Below are 8,469 nucleotides of genomic sequence, written 5' to 3'. Positions count from 1 at the left end.
TTTGATGTTGACATCTGAAGTTAAGGCTGACAGCAGGAGCGACTGGAGAGTGATTTAAAGGGATAAAGGGATAGTTCACCCAAAAATGTCATCATTCATCACCCTTATATTGTTCCAAAACTATGTGATTTTCCTTGTTTTTGTAGATCAGAGGGCGTTATAATAATCTATTTTTAACAATGAAAGCATCATAAAAAGTCCATTACAGTAGTCCAAATAATGCCACAAATGCCATTTTCCAAGTGTTCTGAAGTCATATGATAGCTTTGTTTAAAGGACAGCCCAAAATTTAAATTCACAAAAGTATTCACTAACATCCTTCTCCCTTTGGTAATCTTGATATTTGAATAAACACAAAGGTAAATAATATTTGAGAGCTGTGGCAGGTTTTTTTTTTAAAATAAATAAATACTGGCACATCTTGTTCTTTTCTCACATATATATAGCAACTTTTTTTAATGTTTTTTCCCATCAATTTTGGAGCTTGAAACTCATCGGTCACCTAGTTACCGACATTGTATGGTAATGAACATTTTCCATAAAGAAAATAAGGTTTGCAAAAACATTAAAGTTAGTGAGTGATGCTTTTGTTGGTGATTTATTATTATATACATTTCATAACATTTTTGTGTAGGTATTATTCAACTCAAGAGTTTATATTTTGAAGTTAAACATGTTACACTTGTATACACTTAAAAAAATGGTACTATATAGCACTAAAAGTGGTTCTTGGCTCGTAATCATAGGGGAACCACTTTTGGTGCTATATAGCATCATATCTTTATAGGTGCTATACAGCACCTTTGTCAAATGGTGCTATGTAGAACCATAAGAGGTGCCATATTGCATTGTATTTTTTCAACATAAATGATGCTAAACAGCACCAACAGTGGTTCTTTGGCTCGTAAAGAACCTTTAAAGGGGTTTAACAGGTTCTTTGTATGGCAGTGGTGCTATATAGCACCTTAATCACCCCAAAGAACCACTGAAGAACCATACAGGAGATTAACAGGTTCTGTATATGCTAGCGGTGCAATATAGCACCTCAGTCATGCCAAAGAACGGCTGAAGAACCACTGAAATACCAAGATTTGGTGCTATACAGCACCAAAAGTGGTTCCCCTATGATTACGAGCCAAATAACCACTTTTAGTGCTATATAGCACAATTTTTGGGGTTGGTAAGATTATAAAAAAATTCAAATATATTTCAGTAGAGCCTTCAGTGTCACATGATCCTTCAGAAATCACTCTAATAATCTATGGGAAAAAATTCTTACTGTCCCCAAACTTTTAAACAGAAGTGTAATCTGTTAACTGAACACAGAACAGCAGAACATTGGTCTAAGGTTCATTCTATGCTGGTTTACTATATGGACCTACTAATTTATGTCTCAGGCCTGGCTGTCACCATCGGTTCACTTCAGATCAGCACCCCCCCAATGGTATGACATTCTCATTCCTCTGCTTTGTTTCTGACTGGAATTATAGGTCTCTCAGGACACTGCTGTTATCTGTCAGGAGTTGCTCAACAGGAGTGACATTGATTCACAATACCTCGGGGCTAGTATGTGTTTAAGTGTGACTGTGTTACCAGATATAACTAAAAAAAGACATGTTTTATTAATCACCATGGGGAAAAGCAGGTGTAAAGCAGCACCTGTCTGTGCAGTTTTGATTGATTTGCCCTGGGTGACAAGTTTTTGAAATTCCATAAACACAGACGTGAGAATGTTTTTTTGTTTCCAAATATTAGTGAATTCTTGAACTGCCATTTTATAAAGTGTTTTTCCTCAGTTTGAACCATAGACATTATATTGACCTGTATTTAGATTGATGTATTTAATATTAAAGTCAATTTCTAAGATTTTATTATTTGTAAAAAATGTTTAGGCTTAATTTTACTCTTTGGATTTGAAAGATGAGACCAAACTGAAATTGTGCTCACAACATGCAATGCACTTTCTCACACACAAGCAGTATAACTTAATTTTTCACATTGCCAAATGAAATATGGACACTGGCTAAAAGCTGTTGAGCCATTTGGTTTCCATTACACATATTCTGACTTATGCTGAAAGATTCATTCTCTGACTCTGAGCATGGCCGTTGCAGCAATGCTTTTTGGGAAAAGAGGTCAAAGAGAAAATTATTTTGACATTGTGTAAAGTCAGACTGACAATGCAGGGTGCAAATATGACTTTTCATCATGGTCATGATATAACTCTCATGATTCCACAACTAGAGCTGAGCTATTTTTTAGATGAGAGAGTTTTTTTTTTTAGCAACAAGACTTTCATATAAAAATCCACCACAGATGTCTGGGAAATATTGCAACACATATTACAGGAGTGCTGTGATGTGTTTAATATTACGTTTTCTAAATAAACATTAAAGCTGTAATCTAAATGAGCTATGAGACTGTAAGGTTAGTAAAATGTATTTTTAATGCTAAAAATATTAAATTAAAGAAAACAATACGGAAGACAAAGTGTGTTTCAACAAACAGCAGAGGACAAAAAAAAAAAAAAAAGTTCTAAACAGAAGCCATGAGATTTTTTTTTTCCTGTGGGAAAACTATGATCAAAGAAGCTTTGATTGAACAGATCTTGAATATCTCACACAGTACATATCCAAGTTTGTTTCATGTTTAGATTAAAAGGAAATAGCAAACTATTTTCCCAACAGCAATTTGTGATGATAGAAAAACAAACAACTCTTCACTAGTTGATTGAAATATGCATTTATCCAAATCAGAACCATGTGAGCACTGAATGGGTTTGAATTTGAGTAGGAGCATCATTGAGCAGGAGTTGTTGTGTTTGAACAAGCAGTGGTGTAATCCAGTTGTAATCCAGCTTCACTACAAAAAAATATTTACTTATTATTTTTGCCTTGCTTTTGAATAATATTCTCCCATTTTTTTAAATTGCAATTAAACAGTTTTTCTTACACCACAAGCGAAACGTTTTTGTTTTTTCCCCTTGTTTTAAACATAAATCTATTGAAATGTAGAGAGGGTAAGGGTTAGGATTAGAGTCGGTTAGATTTATTTCTTTTTTTGAAGAAAAAATAAATACTTTTATTCAGTAAGGATGCATCACATTAATCAAAACATCAACATTGCCACAAATGATTTCTATTGCAAATAAATGCTGTTCTTTTGAAGTTTTGATTCAACGAGGAGCCTGAAAAGAAAAAGGCTTCTGTTTCCACAAACAATTTAAGTAAACATTCATCATGGGAATAAATAAAACATTAAAATATTTTAAAATAGCTATTTTAATTTGTAATAATATTTCACAATATTACCGTTTTTACGGTATCTTTAATCAAATAAAGGCAGTTTTGGTAAGTATAAAAGTAAAAATTTCAATTAAGTTCACATTCAGTTCAATTTCAATTTGTGTTCTCTGAACATATTTTTATTAAAATATATCTGTATAATACTGTATAAAATGTTACTGAAAGTAAATTAAATTACTGGAAATTAATCTACTGGAAAACAAGGTGAACATACTGATTAAGATAATGACTTTGTTCATTGCTGTTGGCATGCATGACAATAATGAACATCCGCTCATGACTTCATTCAGGTTGCTGCATCTTTTATGGAAATGCATGCATGCATAATATTATAAACAGCAGGGTTACTGTGCTAATAGAGATAATCATGCATTTAATGTAATTATTAACCAAGACCCAGTTTTGTGGTTCCTTCTCAAGACAGAATTACACTGAGGTCAATAGAGCTGATCTGAACACAAAAGATGACACAAAGAGAGAGTCTGAACAGAGGAAAGCGCTGTGAAGTAATGAAGTGCTACGTGGATTTCTGACCCATGAACAGGAGGGCCATTTTCTGTTCCACAACCCATCTCTCTTCCACAGCGGTGGTGTTTTGTGTGGACAGGAAAACGTGATTTTGGTTTGAGATGAGCATTTGGCCTCCTGGCCTTCTGGTTTGATGGAAAACTGCAGCCGAGGGGAAACAGTCATGATGACTGGATTCTGTGGGCAAACGAACGCGACGTATCATCTAAGGATGGAACCACAAGAATGAAGAGAGAATGGAAACAAAGACAAGACTAATGAGGTGGTGGATGTGGGGTTGGGTGAAAGAAATGAGGGTAGTGGGATGGTAAACAAGTGTTTTTAAAAAGGAATATGGGGAAGGGAATGGAGATCTCAAGAGAGGGAGGGTCAAAAGAGTATGTGTAGTGTCCTTATTCTCAACTTGGACCTCAGCATGAATTGACAGTTAAAGTCAGTGGGGTTATTGTTCTCTAGAACACAGACATTTCAGTGATCTTTCAACTTCTCGGGCGCTCAATGCATCTGCAACTGTTCTTTTATATATTCCCCAAATATGGACATTTCATGCTTGTGGGATCTGACATCTCACAGATGGGATGTATCCTGGAATAGAGTGTGTGGAACAAAATGTGAAACTATAAATCCATAAACAGCAGCAATGTGTGTTAAAGATGACAGATTGTTTTATGTTTCTACTAACTGATAATTTTATGTCCCCTCTTTGCTTTCTGAAAAAAAGAGATTTGTGTTTCCCATGATCTCTGAAGCAAATTTTGTTTGTGTCAGCTCTTTGCTCTTCTCATACACACATGCAATAGGCTGATATGCACATATATTAGGCCTACATTTCTATGTATAAAACATATTGACATGAAGTAAAAAAAAAAAAAAAAAAAGAATAATTATGCACATTTTTGGACATATATGTCATGTACATGTATTTGCATCCTAAAAATCAAAAACATGTTGACAAAATATATAAGTAAATTCTTTTTTTCCCCTTTCTAAATATAAAACATAGGCATGTTTTTAATAACGTATTACAAAAAGCTATATAAACATACAGATTTTTTTGTATATACTGTATAGCGTTACTTACATCTTACAACTTCTATGTTTATACATCACTTTATAGTATATTGCAATATCTTGGTATGTCATTTATCACATTTCCATATAACTTTTTCCACTGCTAACAAACATAAACATTTCTCCGAATGTTATAACTGAATGTGGAATGTGCAAATGTTTGACATTATCTTAATTTTAGCAGACATTATATTATTATATATATTATTAACCTCCAATATTTCTTTTACACAGCAAAGTTTCTATTCTTGCTATTGCTGAGTGCTTCTATTTTAGAAATCTTATTACGCTCATCCTTCATCCACTGCATACTTAAGATCTCCTTATAGATTCGCAATAATAAGGCCACTGTTACAATCTTTCATTATGTGTAGTACTTCATGGAGGCATGTTTTGGATTTTTGTCTTGTTATTTCTTGCTTATCAGTACTTCCTGAATATGTTGAAGGAGAATCCATTCATTCTTTCCTCCTCTCATATCTACAGGCTACCGTACGACTCCAAAGCATAACCAACCTTCCCCCATTCCTAGTTAGTGGCTAGTTTTCTTCACATTCTTTTCTTTTTCATAAACCCCTAAATCTTCCTGCATGTCCTTTGTATTGATGTGAGGATTATTCATTACTGTTTTTGATGTAAGTGTACAAGAAGTTCTATTTCTTCTGCCATATTTTATATGACAAAATTCCCTTTTAAAGTCCATTACTTTAATTACATTACAAACCATGAAAACTGCAGGCAGGAAGCATATAGATGGGCTTCCTCTGCTTTTTACGAGTCTGTTTTTCTCATCCTCTGCCAGGCCCTTAGAGGAACCCACAGTTGTTGAGCGTATCCAAAACATCCAGAGGGACTCAGAATTACAGTATTCATTAAGCTCTGGAATTGTCATCACCTGACTTAGATTAAGGCCTACCATGTCAATTAAGTTCTGAGACCTTTCAAAAAAGCTCAAGTGGATCAAGAACGGCCAACTTTCCACAAAATGTAATATTTATAAAATAATATGAAATGTCCAAAGTTTGCATTTTATGTTTGTCATTTGCAGAAGTTAACCATTTCACCTAAAAACACGAACATAAAATATAAAAAAATATAAATCAAAAGAAACTAAATCCCTGCAGTTTCTAGTTCTGGCATGAATAAACTGAATATATGCATTTTTGATTATTTGTTATAAAATGACACTTCATTGATCTCACAAAGGAATATTTTATATGACAAGTTTTCAGTAGACTCATTAACCACGATTGTCAAGTCATATTATTGCTTTATTTAGTGCTTAAATAGTGTGTTTGCCTGTATATTGTCTTTGAAACATGTATAATCCTTACCTTTTTTTACTTTTTCATAGTGACAGCACACAGGAATGTTTTCTGGAATATCGATGAACTGTTCCATTCCAGTGCATACATTCTCAGCCCATTGGCTTCACTATGCCCTGAATATAAAGAGAGGATGGCACAGGGTTATCTTTATGACCACATTATTGTTCATTTTCTTCTATATTTGTCAATGCTCTGTCCAAAACTCTTTTTCAAAAGGAAAGAGAGTATAATTATTGCAAGTAAGAAAGTATAATTTTTGCTTTTTATTATATGTCTCTCTAAAATAGTTGACTCTGATTGGTCAGATGTGGCATTCAGTGGTTAAATATTTCCTAATCTTGACCGTCATCCAAAGCTAAGTATACATACAATCAGTTACCAGAGAGAAATGAAACTGTATTTTCAACACTAGACTGAGATGTCTATTTTGCACTATTACGAGGTGCAACAAACAAAGTAAATTTAGCTTGGATTCAAGAAGAGCTTTCTGCCTTTTCAGCCCCCAGACAAATCTCCCAGCTGAGATCTGTAACAGCTTGACAAGAGACTCACCAGAAACAATGGATGAAGGATAAATAAAACATTTTCTATTGAAATCAACCTCTTTTCTCTAAACAGATGTTGAGTAAGGAAATGGCACTGTATGACTAACTCACCTGAATTTATATGTTGCAGGCTTTGAATGATGCATGAAACATGCAGAATGCTAAAAAAAATTATTATGGTCATACATTTGCAGGGGTAAGAATATAGGGTGGTGTAATGAGATTTATGCAATCACATCTGCTGGTGTCTTGTTTTGACATTTCATCAAGCGCCCAGGTAACATTTGCGACGAGTGGGCTGCCTGCCTGATGACAAATTAGAGAGAAGTCCTGAATGAAATATCAAAAAGTAATTTGATATTCCTCATCGACTTGATTAACATCACCAGCTTCATCAAGACATGCAGGATTTCTCAGAGTAGAGTGGCGAGTTGATCAGCATTCAGATGAGATGTTTATAAAACACAATTCACCCATCCATGAAATTACACATGCCTCTGTCATGAATATGGATGAAGAGCATTTGGCTTATTCAAGGAACATTTTCAATCAAAAAAAAAGAAGAATTTGTTTTATTTTTTTCTTAGAGACAAGCACTTTGGGATTGATCCCATGCATTTCAGGCAAAAATGATTGCTTGCTTAGATTTGTCGTGCTGCACTCCCAATGGTAAATCTCTCCCAGTCCCTTTAGGGGTTTAAACATAGCACAAGTGATTTAGACTGAAAATGGAAAGAATTTCATAGATATTAAGCCTTGGACAACAGCCCTCTTTTATCTTATCACACAACATTTAAAAGCTGTTAAAAACATCTTAATTTAACCGGTATCGTAATTTTGCTACGCTCCTGTGTAGTTGACACAATCTTGTCAAACTGGTAGAATAATCCAGCTGGTTTTGGATGGTTACAGTTATTTTAGGATTTTATTAACCATTTGAGGATGCTTGAATCTGTTATTTTGTTCTTTGCTGAAACCCCGCAGTTTGTTTCAATTTGTCTTAATTCTCAGGGATTTACTCAGCATGTTTTCAGAAGGAAGGGAGAGAAGGGGGGAATCCATGTGAAAACATCTCCACAGGCTCTCAAACAGATGTCCATCGAGTGCACACTACACACTCTTAAAAATAATGGTCCTTTATTGGCATCTATGCTTCTGTGAAGAACTTTTAGGATCCATGAAACTGTTCCACTGCACAAAAGGTTCTTTATAGAGGAAAAACGTTCTTTAGATTAATAAAATGCTCTATCTATCTATCTATCTATCTATCTATCTATCTATCTATCTATCTATCTATCTATATGGTGAATTATTTTACTTGCTCAGACCACCATTATCCAACACATAATCAATTTAATCTGTTTCTGCATCGAGACAAGACCCAGTTGTTCAATCTCTGATTCTGAGTTGAGAGCAGACCATTGAACAAACACGCGGATGTGACAGTGTTAGTCAAATCCCATTCGTTACGGCGAATTAAATTTTGATTTCCCAGAGGGCAGCTCTCTTTGAAGAGGTGGGCTGCTGGCACTGATGGTGACACAGAGAGATAGACATAGAGCGAGAGAGAGCGATTAGCTCTGAGACATGGCATCGGAATCTAGAGCATGCTGCTGTAACAAACACACCAAGTGTAGCAAGTTTCTGAAATATGAGAAAGTAAGCTAAGCCTATAGAGTAGCGTTTAAAATA

Source organism: Barbus barbus, assembly GCF_936440315.1.
Source record: "Barbus barbus genome assembly, chromosome: 20".
NCBI classification, from domain to species: domain Eukaryota; kingdom Metazoa; phylum Chordata; class Actinopteri; order Cypriniformes; family Cyprinidae; genus Barbus; species Barbus barbus.
The sequence above is the reverse complement of the archived record's forward strand: the minus strand, read 5'-3'. Positions refer to the sequence as shown.